The sequence below is a fragment of the Ambystoma mexicanum genome, chromosome 10 (genome assembly GCF_040938575.1).
Source record: "Ambystoma mexicanum isolate Mex_15411 chromosome 10, UKY_AmexF1_1, whole genome shotgun sequence".
Taxonomy (NCBI): Eukaryota; Metazoa; Chordata; class Amphibia; order Caudata; family Ambystomatidae; genus Ambystoma; species Ambystoma mexicanum.
Window position 1 is genome coordinate 1,536,668,084 of NC_090932.1, and position 16,613 is coordinate 1,536,684,696.

General features: G+C 50.6%; 1 protein-coding gene and 4 non-coding genes across 5 annotated transcripts in view; all 5 read right to left on the minus strand.

Moving 5' to 3' along the window:
* The window catches only part of LOC138493055 (myb-related transcription factor, partner of profilin-like), a 152,063-nt gene that overhangs the window by 27,209 nt on the left and 108,241 nt on the right, over positions 1-16,613 (minus strand). The gene's annotated exons all lie outside the window — the stretch shown is intronic.
* Positions 2,362-2,502, minus strand: LOC138496543 (U4 spliceosomal RNA). The gene has a single exon (XR_011278045.1). It is a non-coding gene; the product is annotated as a U4 spliceosomal RNA (small nuclear RNA).
* Positions 6,011-6,151, minus strand: LOC138496789 (U4 spliceosomal RNA). Its single transcript, XR_011278269.1, has one exon. It is a non-coding gene; the product is annotated as a U4 spliceosomal RNA (small nuclear RNA).
* LOC138496544 (U4 spliceosomal RNA) lies at positions 9,660-9,800 on the minus strand. The gene has a single exon (XR_011278046.1). It is a non-coding gene; the product is annotated as a U4 spliceosomal RNA (small nuclear RNA).
* LOC138496673 (U4 spliceosomal RNA) lies at positions 13,309-13,449 on the minus strand. The gene has a single exon (XR_011278163.1). It is a non-coding gene; the product is annotated as a U4 spliceosomal RNA (small nuclear RNA).

Below are 16,613 nucleotides of genomic sequence, written 5' to 3' on the forward strand. Positions count from 1 at the left end.
GTCTACTGGTGCGGTCCTCCTGTCACATTTAGCTGCAATGTGACAGCCATGGGTACATCAAAGCATCTCTGAAGGGGGAAGGCAACGCCTTCCTCCGGCCATGGTCAGCCTACTTAAAATAGCAAAGGCTCCATCGATATGCCCTGCCTATTGTTAGGTTCTCTCTGATGGCAGCGCATACTGATGAGAGTTAAGTGAAGCAGGCCTGCCAAGAGGCCTGTTCACAGAACTAACACAGGGCAGGAAACCCCAACACCTTTTTCATATGCAATGTGTCAGCTTGAAACTAGCTCCCACCCCTCTGTATGAAGGCCATTGAATGTCATGTGTGGAACAACTGTTTACAGTAGGCAACCGCTGCAGGGCCACCCCCTTTCAGAGGGAAGATATATGTGATTTGATGCAGACAGTCTGTTCTCGAGCTCAATTAACCAGAGAGCCACTTTGATCCACAGGAGACAGGAAGATGGGTGCGGCTTAGTAGTACATGTTGTCACCCTTTACCTTTCCTGTTGCAAAGCACTCTGGTCATGACCTTACGCATGACAGAAGATTGGTGGTGGGGACCCAGGATTGGGTCTTTAAGGTAGGCTTAGCATGCTCCAATCACTGGGGCCCATTTGGCTTTAAAAGAGGGCTGAGCCCCTCACTAAGCAGATCATCCGACGACTTCAAAAGGAGTACGAAGAAGGACTCATTCGGACCCTCGGTGATGGTACAGTCTGCCTCATGGCTTCCGCCAGTGAAGGAAGTCCAGGATTTCCAAGAGGGGAGCAAAATACCTCCCAAAACATCTCCCAGGGAACAGAGGGAGATACCCAACTCAGAGGATCCATCAAGCAGCACCAGAACCGGTACCCAGCCAGCACACAGCGTGCCCTGCTAGGTTAAGCCAGCAAGCTTCCTAGGTGGGAAGTGCCAGAGAGTCTCTGAACAAAGGACAAGGCCGTTGCCGGCAAACACTCTTCTCAGCTTTGGGTCGGCCGCCTTAAACGTCGACCCAAGCATTGAGAAGAAGCTCGGAGGAGTGCCACAACAAGCATCAACCAGCGTCCATCTTTTAAGGACTTTTTCGAAGCAGTCGAGCTCTCAAACTGCGACCGGCTGCACCACTGTGGCTGTTCTCACGCTGCAGTCACTAAAGCCGTCTGAGAACCCTCGACCAGCGTTCCAGATCCACCAACCAGCACACAGACAACGATTCTTCACCCCGAGCCGCCGGGTAGGGCAGCCTGCAGCCGTCCGCCCAGCCTCGCTTACCAAACTGCCTGCCAACTGATATCCGCATCTGTCGTCCCTCTTGAACTCTGTCGCCGGAGCTACAAAGCATGTTGGAAGCCACTCGATGCTGTCGAGTACCAAGATCATCTCAAACACCAGTTACATTGTGGTTCTGTCCCCCTGGTCCTTCTCCGAAGGCCCTTAGTGACATTTACGACCTCTTGCTCCCTTGCTGCTGCAACCAAATAACCTTGAACAGTTCAGACTGATTGCTTTACCGACTGCACTCCTGTCAGTATCCAGAGTGCATCCCTCTCCTTTTGAAACTGTCTGTCCCCTGTTTTCCTTTATAGGGTGGGTTGTATTTTGTAGTGTGTTAGAACTGTCTGTTGTATTAATACTAAAGTAGATATTTGTATACAACCTTGACTGGACAGTCCCTTTTATCAGTGGGTCACAATTGTTTTTTCGCTCTGTTGCAACTAACCAGCCTGACGTTCCGTCCACTGTTCGGACCCCTTCCGGTGTACTAGAGGTGTGGGACTGATTGATGGTCTAGAAAGCGATATTCCTCCCTGGACCACTAGTGCCCCGGAAGTTGATTCGTCACACCAAGAGAGGTCGGGTTGTTGACTCCACGTGAATATGTGTCTATAGAATGCATGGGGACAGAAATGCCCTTTTGCCTCTCTTGGGAAGACTGAGATGGTGAGCGAAGGCCAAAGGTAAAGCGACCCCTCTGCTGCGGTTGGCTTCAGTGGCAGCCAGACCTCCCTGAGTAACCATCCAACAATCTGATGACTTTCGCAAGAGCAGAAGTGGCAAAGAGGATAGAAGGCAGACAGGTCACTGTCTGCTAGGTTCTGAAAGCTCATGGTTTTCATGTCGTGAGATCAGGAAGGCAGCGAGACAACTGAGGCGCTTAATGCACCTGCTGCATGGTCACGGTTCCATAGACTTCGCTGCGCCGCTTGGAGTTTACGAATGCGCTAGCTTCTGGAAGTAAACCCCTTTGTTGAGGGTAGGCCACGAGAGAACAAAGAATAGAAGGGATGGGTTCCGAAAAACACACCCCTCTTGCTAGGTCTTCTCCAGTGGAGTAAAAGCGTCATTGTCTCCTTTTCAAACAAATCGGTTCAGCCTCCGTAGAGACTGTCAAAAATTACCAATTCCAGCTATATTTCAAGCTGTCATGGCGGGGTATTGGGTAAAGTTTTCAATAAGCAATAATCGCGCCTCGGTTAAACCTCATGAGCTACGATACTGCCACTGCGCAAAGCTAAAACACCTGACCCAGAGGCCCGTGCACCCCGGGAATGGATTCCCATTTAACTTGCACTGATCCCAGCAAGCTCCATCCTGAGCATCCTTTGTCAAACTCATAAAACCGCCTGGATTCCAGTGCCGAGATTTGTTGAGGTGAACACCTGTATCATCTTGCGCTCACCAAACTGACAGCAAATATAGTAGCAAGGTATGCATAGGATTCTGGGAGTAAACATGCAAATGAGCAGGCTGCTACCTGTGCGCTCTTTCCCTTAGCATGATCGGTGGCCTGTTGGCAAGTGACCCCGCCCTCCTGAGAGATTATTGGGCAGGCCGCTGCCAAGGCAACATGGGAGAGGCTTGAGAATGCAAAGAGCCATTGGAGGATTGCACAGGAGCGAGGACAGCATCGAGAAATGGGCTCCTTTGGGGACAGGTGAAGTGATGCTCCACCAGGACGACCAGCTGTTTCTGCAGTGCAGCCAGGACATTGACAAGAAGTGAATCAATTTGTCTCTGAGCGTTCCAACTGTTGACCAAACCATTACAATTTCGATACATTTCCATGCCATCACATACCTACCTGTTTGTGATAATTGCACTTGTCCTTGAAAATAGACCCGATTTTGCAGGGGACTCTGGGAAAAGTGAAAAGGTCCTATGTAATTCACGTCTTGTACCCTGTCTCATAGGGCGGACCCTGCAATTCTACTTCCACTCCACTGCCAAAAATGAAGCGGCCTTGCCCTGTTCAGGCTTTTTGCTGTAGCCCCTGGGCCTTTGCAGAGCCATCTGCTTAGTGTGGCTCTGCCACTGAGGTCAGAAGAGAACATTTAGCCTGAGAAACGGCTGTCTGTGTGTGCAGCTTGGAGAAGACACTGTTGCCATGGGAAAGACATGCCTGTTTGCTGTGCAAATGAAGTGCAGACACAGACAGAAGAGACCACTTGACTGGTAGGAATTGAAGAACCTGACCAAGAGTGAGGAATTAGACCATCCGCACGGGGAGTGTGCGCTCCGCCTGGGCTGGTTTGATACTTTTAAAAAAGAAATGGAATGTTGGTAGGTAAACCTCCTGGAAATGTGTGGGGCTATTCCGCACACATTTCCCAATGGACACTGCACAACAAACACATAGTCAAGTGCACTCTGGGGGACACAGTCTACCGGTGCGGTCCTCCTGTCACATTTAGCTGCAATGTGACAGCCATGGGTACATCAAAGCATCTCTGAAGGGGGAAGGCAACGCCTTCCTCCGGCCCTGGTCAGCCTACTTAAAATAGCAAAGGCTCCATCGATATGCCCTGCCTATTGTTAGGTTCTCTCTGATGGCAGCGCATACTGATGAGAGTTAAGTGAAGCAGGCCTGCCAAGAGGCCTGTTCACAGAACTAACACAGGGCAGGAAACCCCAACACCTTTTTCATATGCAATGTGTCAGCTTGAAACTAGCTCCCACCCTTCTGTATGAAGGCCATTGAATGTCATGTGTGGAACAACTGTTTACAGTAGGCAACCGCTGCAGGGCCACCCCCTTTCAGAGGGAAGATATATGTGATTTGATGCAGACAGTCTGTTCTCGAGCTCAATTAACCAGAGAGCCACTTTGATCCACAGGAGACAGGAAGATGGGTGCGGCTTAGTAGTACATGTTGTCACCCCTTACCTTTCCTGTTGCAAAGCACTCTGGTCATGACCTTACGCATGACAGAAGATTGGTGGTGGGGACCCAGGATTGGGTCTTTAAGGTAGGCTTAGCATGCTCCAATCACTGGGGCCCATTTGGCTTTAAAAGAGGGCTGAGCCCCTCACTAAGCAGATCATCCGACGACTTCAAAAGGAGTACGAAGAAGGACTCATTCGGACCCTTGGTGATGGTACAGTCTGCCTCACGGCTTCCGCCAGTGAAGGAAGTCCAGGATTTCCAAGAGGGAAGCAAAATACCTCCCAAAACATCTCCCAGGGAACAGAGGGAGATACCCGACTCAGAGGATCCATCAAGCAGCACCAGAACCGGTACCCAGCCAGCACACAGCGTGCCCTGCTAGGTTAAGCCAACAAGCTTCCTAGGTGGGAAGTGCCAGAGAGTCTCTGAACAAAGGACAAGGCCGTTGCCGGCAAACACTCTTCTCAGCTTTGGGTCGGCCGCCTTAAACGTCGACCCAAGCATTGAGAAGAAGCTCGGAGGAGTGCCACAACAAGCATCAACCAGCGTCCATCTTTTAAGGACTTTTTCGAAGCAGTCGAGCTCTCAAACTGCGACCGGCTGCACCACTGTGGCTGTTCTCACGCTGCAGTCACTAAAGCCGTCTGAGAACCCTCGACCAGCGTTCCAGATCCACCAACCAGCACACAGACAACGATTCTTCACCCCGAGCCGCCGGGTAGGGCAGCCTGCAGCCGTCCGCCCAGCCTCGCTTACCAAACTGCCTGCCAACTGATATCCGCATCTGTCGTCCCTCTTGAACTCTGTCGCCGGAGCTACAAAGCATGCTGGAAGCCACTCGATGCTGTCGAGTACCAAGATCATCTCAAACACCAGTTACATTGTGGTTCTGTCCCCCTGGTCCTTCTCCGAAGGCCCTTAGTGACATTTACGACCTCTTGCTCCCTTGCTGCTGCAACCAAATAACCTTGAACAGTTCAGACTGATTGCTTTACCGACTGCACTCCTGTCAGTATCCAGAGTGCATCCCTCTCCTTTGTGAAACTGTCTGTCCCCTGTTTTCCTTTATAGGGTGGGTTGTATTTTGTAGTGTGTTAGAACTGTCTGTTGTATTAATACTAAAGTAGATATTTGTATACAACCTTGACTGGACAGTCCCTTTTATCAGTGGGTCACAATTGTTTTTTCGCTCTGTTGCAACTAACCAGCCTGACGTTCCGTCCACTGTTCGGACCCCTTCCGGTGTACTAGAGGTGTGGGACTGATTGATGGTCTAAAAAGCGATATTCCTCCCTGGACCACTAGTGCCCCGGAAGTTGATTCGTCACACCAAGAGAGGTCGGGTTGTTGACTCCACGTGAATATGTGTCTATAGAATGCATGGGGACAGAAATGCCCTTTTGCCTCTCTTGGGAAGACTGAGATGGTGAGCGAAGGCCAAAGGTAAAGCGACCCCTCTGCTGCGGTTGGCTTCAGTGGCAGCCAGACCTCCCTGAGTAACCATCCAACAATCTGATGACTTTCGCAAGAGCAGATGTGGCAAAGAGGATCGAAGGCAGACAGGTCACTGTCTGCTAGGTTCTGAAAGCTCATGGTTTTCATGTCGTGAGATCAGGAAGGCAGCGAGACAACTGAGGCGCTTAATGCACCTGCTGCATGGTCACGGTTCCATAGACTTCGCTGCGCCGCTTGGAGTTTACGAATGCGCTAGCTTCTGGAAGTAAACCCCTTTGTTGAGGGTAGGCCACGAGAGAACAAAGAATAGAAGGGATGGGTTCCGAAAAACACACCCCTCTTGCTAGGTCTTCTCCAGTGGAGTAAAAGCGTCATTGTCTCCTTTTCAAACAAATCGGTTCAGCCTCCGTAGAGACTGTTAAAAATTACCAATTCCAGCTATATTTCAAGCTGTCATGGCGGGGTATTGGGTAAAGTTTTCAATAAGCAATAATCGCGCCTCGGTTAAACCTAATGAGCTACGATACTGCCACTGCGCAAAGCTAAAGCACCTGACCCAGAGGCCCGTGCGCCCCGGGAATGGATTCCCATTTAACTTGCACTGATCCCAGCAAGCTCCATCCTGAGCATCCTTTGTCAAACTCATAAAACCGCCTGGATTCCAGTGCCGAGATTTGTTGAGGTGAACACCTGTATCATCTTGCGCTCACCAAACTGACAGCAAATATAGTAGCAAGGTATGCATAGGATTCTGGGAGTAAACATGCAAATGAGCAGGCTGCTACCTGTGCGCTCTTTCCCTTAGCATGATCGGTGGCCTGTTGGCAAGTGACCCCGCCCTCCTGAGAGATTATTGGGCAGGCCGCTGCCAAGGCAACATGGGAGAGGCTTGAGAATGCAAAGAGCCATTGGAGGATTGCACAGGAGCGAGGACAGCATCGAGAAATGGGCTCCTTTGGGGACAGGTGAAGTGATGCTCCACCAGGACGACCAGCTGTTTCTGCAGTGCAGCCAGGACATTGACAAGAAGTGAATCAATTTGTCTCTGAGCGTTCCAACTGTTGACCAAACCATTACAATTTCGATACATTTCCATGCCATCACATACCTACCTGTTTGTGATAATTGCACTTGTCCTTGAAAATAGACCCGATTTTGCAGGGGACTCTGGGAAAAGTGAAAAGGTCCTATGTAATTCACGTCTTGTACCCTGTCTCATAGGGCGGACCCTGCAATTCTACTTCCACTCCACTGCCAAAAATGAAGCGGCCTTGCCCTGTTCAGGCTTTTTGCTGTAGCCCCTGGGCCTTTGCAGAGCCATCTGCTTAGTGTGGCTCTGCCACTGAGGTCAGAAGAGAACATTTAGCCTGAGAAACGGCTGTCTGTGTGTGCAGCTTGGAGAAGACACTGTTGCCATGGGAAAGACATGCCTGTTTGCTGTGCAAATGAAGTGCAGACACAGACAGAAGAGACCACTTGACTGGTAGGAATTGAAGAACCTGACCAAGAGTGAGGAATTAGATCATCCGCACGGGGAGTGTGCGCTCCGCCTGGGCTGGTTTGATACTTTTAAAAAAGAAATGGAATGTTGGTAGGTAAACCTCCTGGAAATGTGTGGGGCTATTCCGCACACATTTCCCAATGGACACTGCACAACAAACACATAGTCAAGTGCACTCTGGGGGACACAGTCTACCGGTGCGGTCCTCCTGTCACATTTAGCTGCAATGTGACAGCCATGGGTACATCAAAGCATCTCTGAAGGGGGAAGGCAACGCCTTCCTCCGGCCCTGGTCAGCCTACTTAAAATAGCAAAGGCTCCATCGATATGCCCTGCCTATTGTTAGGTTCTCTCTGATGGCAGCGCATACTGATGAGAGTTAAGTGAAGCAGGCCTGCCAAGAGGCCTGTTCACAGAACTAACACAGGGCAGGAAACCCCAACATCTTTTTCATATGCAATGTGTCAGCTTGAAGCTAGCTCCCACCCCTCTGTATGAAGGCCATTGAATGTCATGTGTGGAACAACTGTTTACAGTAGGCAACCGCTGCAGGGCCACCCCCTTTCAGAGGGAAGATATATGTGATTTGATGCAGACAGTCTGTTCTCGAGCTCAATTAACCAGAGAGCCACTTTGATCCGCAGGAGACAGGAAGATGGGTGCGGCTTAGTAGTACATGTTGTCACCCCTTACCTTTCCTGTTGCAAAGCACTCTGGTCATGACCTTACGCATGACAGAAGATTGGTGGTGGGGACCCAGGATTGGGTCTTTAAGGTAGGCTTAGCATGCTCCAATCACTGGGGCCCATTTGGCTTTAAAAGAGGGCTGAGCCCCTCACTAAGCAGATCATCCGACGACTTCAAAAGGAGTACGAAGAAGGACTCATTCGGACCCTCGGTGATGGTACAGTCTGCCTCACGGCTTCCGCCAGTGAAGGAAGTCCAGGATTTCCAAGAGGGAAGCAAAATACCTCCCAAAACATCTCCCAGGGAACAGAGGGAGATACCCGACTCAGAGGATCCATCAAGCAGCACCAGAACCGGTACCCAGCCAGCACACAGCGTGCCCTGCTAGGTTAAGCCAGCAAGCTTCCTAGGTGGGAAGTGCCAGAGAGTCTCTGAACAAAGGACAAGGCCGTTGCCGGCAAACACTCTTCTCAGCTTTGGGTCGGCCGCCTTAAACGTCGACCCAAGCATTGAGAAGAAGCTCGGAGGAGTGCCACAACAAGCCTCAACCAGCGTCCATCTTTTAAGGACTTTTTCGAAGCAGTCGAGCTCTCAAACTGCGACCGGCTGCACCACTGTGGCTGTTCTCACGCTGCAGTCACTAAAGCCGTCTGAGAACCCTCGACCAGCGTTCCAGATCCACCAACCAGCACACAGACAACGATTCTTCACCCCGAGCCGCCGGGTAGGGCAGCCTGCAGCCGTCCGCCCAGCCTCGCTTACCAAACTGCCTGCCAACTGATATCCGCATCTGTCGTCCCTCTTGAACTCTGTCGCCGGAGCTACAAAGCATGCTGGAAGCCACTCGATGCTGTCGAGTACCAAGATCATCTCAAACACCAGTTACATTGTGGTTCTGTCCCCCTGGTCCTTCTCCGAAGGCCCTTAGTGACATTTACGACCTCTTGCTCCCTTGCTGCTGCAACCAAATAACCTTGAACAGTTCAGACTGATTGCTTTACCGACTGCACTCCTGTCAGTATCCAGAGTGCATCCCTCTCCTTTGTGAAACTGTCTGTCCCCTGTTTTCCTTTATAGGGTGGGTTGTATTTTGTAGTGTGTTAGAACTGTCTGTTGTATTAATACTAAAGTAGATATTTGTATACAACCTTGACTGGACAGTCCCTTTTATCAGTGGGTCACAATTGTTTTTTCGCTCTGTTGCAACTAACCAGCCTGACGTTCCGTCCACTGTTCGGACCCCTTCCGGTGTACTAGAGGTGTGGGACTGATTGATGGTCTAGAAAGCGATATTCCTCCCTGGACCACTAGTGCCCCGGAAGTTGATTCGTCACACCAAGAGAGGTCGGGTTGTTGACTCCACGTGAATATGTGTCTATAGAATGCATGGGGACAGAAATGCCCTTTTGCCTCTCTTGGGAAGACTGAGATGGTGAGCGAAGGCCAAAGGTAAAGCGACCCCTCTGCTGCGGTTGGCTTCAGTGGCAGCCAGACCTCCCTGAGTAACCATCCAACAATCTGATGACTTTCGCAAGAGCAGATGTGGCAAAGAGGATCGAAGGCAGACATGTCACTGTCTGCTAGGTTCTGAAAGCTCATGGTTTTCATGTCGTGAGATCAGGAAGGCAGCGAGACAACTGAGGCGCTTAATGCACCTGCTGCATGGTCACGGTTCCATTGACTTCGCTGCGCCGCTTGGAGTTTACGAATGCGCTAGCTTCTGGAAGTAAACCCCTTTGTTGAGGGTAGGCCACGAGAGAACAAAGAATAGAAGGGATGGGTTCCGAAAAACACACCCCTCTTGCTAGGTCTTCTCCAGTGGAGTAAAAGCGTCATTGTCTCCTTTTCAAACAAATCGGTTCAGCCTCCGTAGAGACTGTCAAAAATTACCAATTCCAGCTATATTTCAAGCTGTCATGGCGGGGTATTGGGTAAAGTTTTCAATAAGCAATAATCGCGCCTCGGTTAAACCTCATGAGCTACGATACTGCCACTGCGCAAAGCTAAAGCACCTGACCCAGAGGCCCGTGCGCCCCGGGAATGGATTCCCATTTAACTTGCACTGATCCCAGCAAGCTCCATCCTGAGCATCCTTTGTCAAACTCATAAAACCGCCTGGATTCCAGTGCCGAGATTTGTTGAGGTGAACACCTGTATCATCTTGCGCTCACCAAACTGACAGCAAATATAGTAGCAAGGTATGCATAGGATTCTGGGAGTAAACATGCAAATGAGCAGGCTGCTACCTGTGCGCTCTTTCCCTTAGCATGATCGGTGGCCTGTTGGCAAGTGACCCCGCCCTCCTGAGAGATTATTGGGCAGGCCGCTGCCAAGGCAACATGGGAGAGGCTTGAGAATGCAAAGAGCCATTGGAGGATTGCACAGGAGCGAGGACAGCATCGAGAAATGGGCTCCTTTGGGGACAGGTGAAGTGATGCTCCACCAGGACGACCAGCTGTTTCTGCAGTGCAGCCAGGACATTGACAAGAAGTGAATCAATTTGTCTCTGAGCGTTCCAACTGTTGACCAAACCATTACAATTTCGATACATTTCCATGCCATCACATACCTACCTGTTTGTGATAATTGCACTTGTCCTTGAAAATAGACCCGATTTTGCAGGGGACTCTGGGAAAAGTGAAAAGGTCCTATGTAATTCACGTCTTGTACCCTGTCTCATAGGGCGGACCCTGCAATTCTACTTCCACTCCACTGCCAAAAATGAAGCGGCCTTGCCCTGTTCAGGCTTTTTGCTGTAGCCCCTGGGCCTTTGCAGAGCCATCTGCTTAGTGTGGCTCTGCCACTGAGGTCAGAAGAGAACATTTAGCCTGAGAAACGGCTGTCTGTGTGTGCAGCTTGGAGAAGACACTGTTGCCATGGGAAAGACATGCCTGTTTGCTGTGCAAATGAAGTGCAGACACAGACAGAAGAGACCACTTGACTGGTAGGAATTGAAGAACCTGACCAAGAGTGAGGAATTAGACCATCCGCACGGGGAGTGTGCGCTCCGCCTGGGCTGGTTTGATACTTTTAAAAAAGAAATGGAATGTTGGTAGGTAAACCTCCTGGAAATGTGTGGGGCTATTCCGCACACATTTCCCAATGGACACTGCACAACAAACACATAGTCAAGTGCACTCTGGGGGACACAGTCTACCGGTGCGGTCCTCCTGTCACATTTAGCTGCAATGTGACAGCCATGGGTACATCAAAGCATCTCTGAAGGGGGAAGGCAACGCCTTCCTCCGGCCCTGGTCAGCCTACTTAAAATAGCAAAGGCTCCATCGATATGCTCTGCCTATTGTTAGGTTCTCTCTGATGGCAGCGCATACTGATGAGAGTTAAGTGAAGCAGGCCTGCCAAGAGGCCTGTTCACAGAACTAACACAGGGCAGGAAACCCCAACACCTTTTTCATATGCAATGTGTCAGCTTGAAGCTAGCTCCCACCCCTCTGTATGAAGGCCATTGAATGTCAGGTGTGGAACAACTGTTTACAGTAGGCAACCGCTGCAGGGCCACCCCCTTTCAGAGGGAAGATATATGTGATTTGATGCAGACAGTCTGTTCTCGAGCTCAATTAACCAGAGAGCCACTTTGATCCACAGGAGACAGGAAGATGGGTGCGGCTTAGTAGTACATGTTGTCACCCCTTACCTTTCCTGTTGCAAAGCACTCTGGTCATGACCTTACGCATGACAGAAGATTGGTGGTGGGGACCCAGGATTGGGTCTTTAAGGTAGGCTTAGCATGCTCCAATCACTGGGGCCCATTTGGCTTTAAAAGAGGGCTGAGCCCCTCACTAAGCAGATCATCCGACGACTTCAAAAGGAGTACGAAGAAGGACTCATTCGGACCCTCGGTGATGGTGCAGTCTGCCTCACGGCTTCCGCCAGTGAAGGAAGTCCAGGATTTCCAAGAGGGAAGCAAAATACCTCCCAAAACATCTCCCAGGGAACAGAGGGAGATACCCGACTCAGAGGATCCATCAAGCAGCACCAGAACCGGTACCCAGCCAGCACACAGCGTGCCCTGCTAGGTTAAGCCAGCAAGCTTCCTAGGTGGGAAGTGCCAGAGAGTCTCTGAACAAAGGACAAGGCCGTTGCCGGCAAACACTCTTCTCAGCTTTGGGTCGGCCGCCTTAAACGTCGACCCAAGCATTGAGAAGAAGCTCGGAGGAGTGCAACAACAAGCATCAACCAGCGTCCATCTTTTAAGGACTTTTTCGAAGCAGTCGAGCTCTCAAACTGCGACCGGCTGCACCACTGTGGCTGTTCTCACGCTGCAGTCACTAAAGCCGTCTGAAAACCCTCGACCAGCGTTCCAGATCCACCAACCAGCACACAGACAACGATTCTTCACCCCGAGCCGCCGGGTAGGGCAGCCTGCAGCCGTCCGCCCAGCCTCGCTTACCAAACTGCCTGCCAACTGATATCCGCATCTGTCGTCCCTCTTGAACTCTGTCGCTGGAGCTACAAAGCATGCTGGAAGCCACTCGATGCTGTCGAGTACCAAGATCATCTCAAACACCAGTTACATTGTGGTTCTGTCCCCCTGGTCCTTCTCCGAAGGCCCTTAGTGACATTTACGACCTCTTGCTCCCTTGCTGCTGCAACCAAATAACCTTGAACAGTTCAGACTGATTGCTTTACCGACTGCACTCCTGTCAGTATCCAGAGTGCATCCCTCTCCTTTGTGAAACTGTCTGTCCCCTGTTTTCCTTTATAGGGTGGGTTGTATTTTGTAGTGTGTTAGAACTGTCTGTTGTATTAATACTAAAGTAGATATTTGTATACAACCTTGACTGGACAGTCCCTTTTATCAGTGGGTCACAATTGTTTTTTCGCTCTGTTGCAACTAACCAGCCTGACGTTCCGTCCACTGTTCGGACCCCTTCCGGTGTACTAGAGGTGTGGGACTGATTGATGGTCTAGAAAGCGATATTCCTCCCTGGACCACTAGTGCCCCGGAAGTTGATTCGTCACACCAAGAGAGGTCGGGTTGTTGACTCCACGTGAATATGTGTCTATAGAATGCATGGGGACAGAAATGCCCTTTTGCCTCTCTTGGGAAGACTGAGATGGTGAGCGAAGGCCAAAGGTAAAGCGACCCCTCTGCTGCGGTTGGCTTCAGTGGCAGCCAGACCTCCCTGAGCAACCATCCAACAATCTGATGACTTTCGCAAGAGCAGATGTGGCAAAGAGGATCGAAGGCAGACAGGTCACTGTCTGCTAGGTTCTGAAAGCTCATGGTTTTCATGTCGTGAGATCAGGAAGGCAGCGAGACAACTGAGGCGCTTAATGCAAGTGCTGCATGGTCACGGTTCCATAGACTTCGCTGCGCCGCTTGGAGTTTACGAATGCGCTAGCTTCTGGAAGTAAACCCCTTTGTTGAGTGTAGGCCACGAGAGAACAAAGAATAGAAGGGATGGGTTCCGAAAAACACACCCCTCTTGCTAGGTCTTCTCCAGTGGAGTAAAAGCGTCATTGTCTCCTTTTCAAACAAATCGGTTCAGCCTCCGCAGAGACTGTCAAAAATTACCAATTCCAGCTATATTTCAAGCTGTCATGGCGGGGTATTGGGTAAAATTTTCAATAAGCAATAATCGCGCCTCGGTTAAACCTCATGAGCTACGATACTGCCACTGCGCAAAGCTAAAGCACCTGACCCAGAGGCCCGTGCGCCCCGGGAATGGATTCCCATTTAACTTGCACTGATCCCAGCAAGCTCCATCCTGAGCATCCTTTGTCAAACTCATAAAACCGCCTGGATTCCAGTGCCGAGATTTGTTGAGGTGAACACCTGTATCATCTTGCGCTCACCAAACTGACAGCAAATATAGTAGCAAGGTATGCATAGGATTCTGGGAGCAAACATGCAAATGAGCAGGCTGCTACCTGTGCGCTCTTTCCCTTAGCATGATCGGTGGCCTGTTGGCAAGTGACCCCGCCCTCCTGAGAGATTATTGGGCAGGCCGCTGCCAAGGCAACATGGGAGAGGCTTGAGAATGCAAAGAGCCATTGGAGGATTGCACAGGAGCGAGGACAGCATCGAGAAATGGGCTCCTTTGGGGACAGGTGAAGTGATGCTCCACCAGGACGACCAGCTGTTTCTGCAGTGCAGCCAGGACATTGACAAGAAGTGAATCAATTTGTCTCTGAGCGTTCCAACTGTTGACCAAACCATTACAATTTCGATACATTTCCATGCCATCACATACCTACCTGTTTGTGATAATTGCACTTGTCCTTGAAAATAGACCCGATTTTGCAGGGGACTCTGGGAAAAGTGAAAAGGTCCTATGTAATTCACGTCTTGTACCCTGTCTCATAGGGCGGACCCTGCAATTCTACTTCCACTCCACTGCCAAAAATGAAGCGGCCTTGCCCTGTTCAGGCTTTTTGCTGTAGCCCCTGGGCCTTTGCAGAGCCATCTGCTTACTGTGGCTCTGCCACTGAGGTCAGAAGAGAACATTTAGCCTGAGAAACGGCTGTCTGTGTGTGCAGCTTGGAGAAGACACTGTTGCCATGGGAAAGACATGCCTGTTTGCTGTGCAAATGAAGTGCAGACACAGACAGAAGAGACCACTTGACTGGTAGGAATTGAAGAACCTGACCAAGAGTGAGGAATTAGACCATCCGCACGGGGAGTGTGCGCTCCACCTGGGCTGGTTTGATACTTTTAAAAAAGAAATGGAATGTTGGTAGGTAAACCTCCTGGAAATGTGTGGGGCTATTCCGCACACATTTCCCAATGAACACTGCACAACAAACACATAGTCAAGTGCACTCTGGGGGACACAGTCTACCGGTGCGGTCCTCCTGTCACATTTAGCTGCAATGTGACAGCCATGGGTACATCAAAGCATCTCTGAAGGGGGAAGGCAACGCCTTCCTCCGGCCCTGGTCAGCCTACTTAAAATAGCAAAGGCTCCATCGATATGCCCTGCCTATTGTTAGGTTCTCTCTGATGGCAGCGCATACTGATGAGAGTTAAGTGAAGGAGGCCTGTTCACAGAACTAACACAGGGCAGGAAACCCCAACACCTTTTTCATATGCAATGTGTCAGCTTGAAGCTAGCTCCCACCCCTCTGTATGAAGGCCATTGAATGTCATGTGTGGAACAACTGTTTACAGTAGGCAACCGCTGCAGGGCCACCCCCTTTCAGAGGGAAGATATATGTGATTTGATGCAGACAGTCTGTTCTCGAGCTCAATTAACCAGAGAGCCACTTTGATCCACAGGAGACAGGAAGATGGGTGCGGCTTAGTAGTACATGTTGTCACCCCTTACCTTTCCTGTTGCAAAGCACTCTGGTCATGACCTTACGCATGACAGAAGATTGGTGGTGGGGACCCAGGATTGGGTCTTTAAGGTAGGCTTAGCATGCTCCAATCACTGGGGCCCATTTTGCTTTAAAAGAGGGCTGAGCCCCTCACTAAGCAGATCATCCGACGACTTCAAAAGGAGTACGAAGAAGGACTCATTCGGACCCTCGGTGATGGTACAGTCTGCCTCACGGCTTCCGCCAGTGAAGGAAGTCCAGGATTTCCAAGAGGGAAGCAAAATACCTCCCAAAACATCTCCCAGGGAACAGAGGGAGATACCCGACTCAGAGGATCCATCAAGCAGCACCAGAACCGGTACCCAGCCAGCACACAGCGTGCCCTGCTAGGTTAAGCCAGCAAGCTTCCTAGGTGGGAAGTGCCAGAGAGTCTCTGAACAAAGGACAAGGCCGTTGCCGGCAAACACTCTTCTCAGCTTTGGGTCGGCCGCCTTAAACGTCGACCCAAGCATTGAGAAGAAGCTCGGAGGAGTGCCACAACAAGCATCAACCAGCGTCCATCTTTTAAGGACTTTTTCGAAGCAGTCGAGCTCTCAAACTGCGACCGGCTGCACCACTGTGGCTGTTCTCACGCTGCAGTCACTAAAGCCGTCTGAGAACCCTCGACCAGCGTTCCAGATCCACCAACCAGCACACAGACAACGATTCTTCACCCCGAGCCGCCGGGTAGGGCAGCCTGCAGCCGTCCGCCCAGCCTCGCTTACCAAACTGCCTGCCAACTGATATCCGCATCTGTCGTCCCTCTTGAACTCTGTCGCCGGAGCTACAAAGCATGCTGGAAGCCACTCGATGCTGTCGAGTACCAAGATCATCTCAAACACCAGTTACATTGTGGTTCTGTCCCCCTGGTCCTTCTCCGAAGGCCCTTAGTGACATTTACGACCTCTTGCTCCCTTGCTGCTGCAACCAAATAACCTTGAACAGTTCAGACTGATTGCTTTACCGACTGCACTCCTGTCAGTATCCAGAGTGCATCCCTCTCCTTTGTGAAACTGTCTGTCCCCTGTTTTCCTTTATAGGGTGGGTTGTATTTTGTAGTGTGTTAGAACTGTCTGTTGTATTAATACTAAAGTAGATATTTGTATACAACCTTGACTGGACAGTCCCTTTTATCAGTGGGTCACAATTGTTTTTTCGCTCTGTTGCAACTAACCAGCCTGACGTTCCGTCCACTGTTCGGACCCCTTCCGGTGTACTAGAGGTGTGGGACTGATTGATGGTCTAGAAAGCGATATTCCTCCCTGGACCACTAGTGCCCCGGAAGTTGATTCGTCACACCAAGAGAGGTCGGGTTGTTGACTCCACGTGAATATGTGTCTATAGAATGCATGGGGACAGAAATGCCCTTTTGCCTCTCTTGGGAAGACTGAGATGGTGAGCGAAGGCCAAAGGTAAAGCGACCCCTCTGCTGCGGTTGGCTTCAGTGGCAGCCAGACCTCCCTGAGTAACCATCCAACAATCTGATGACTTTCGC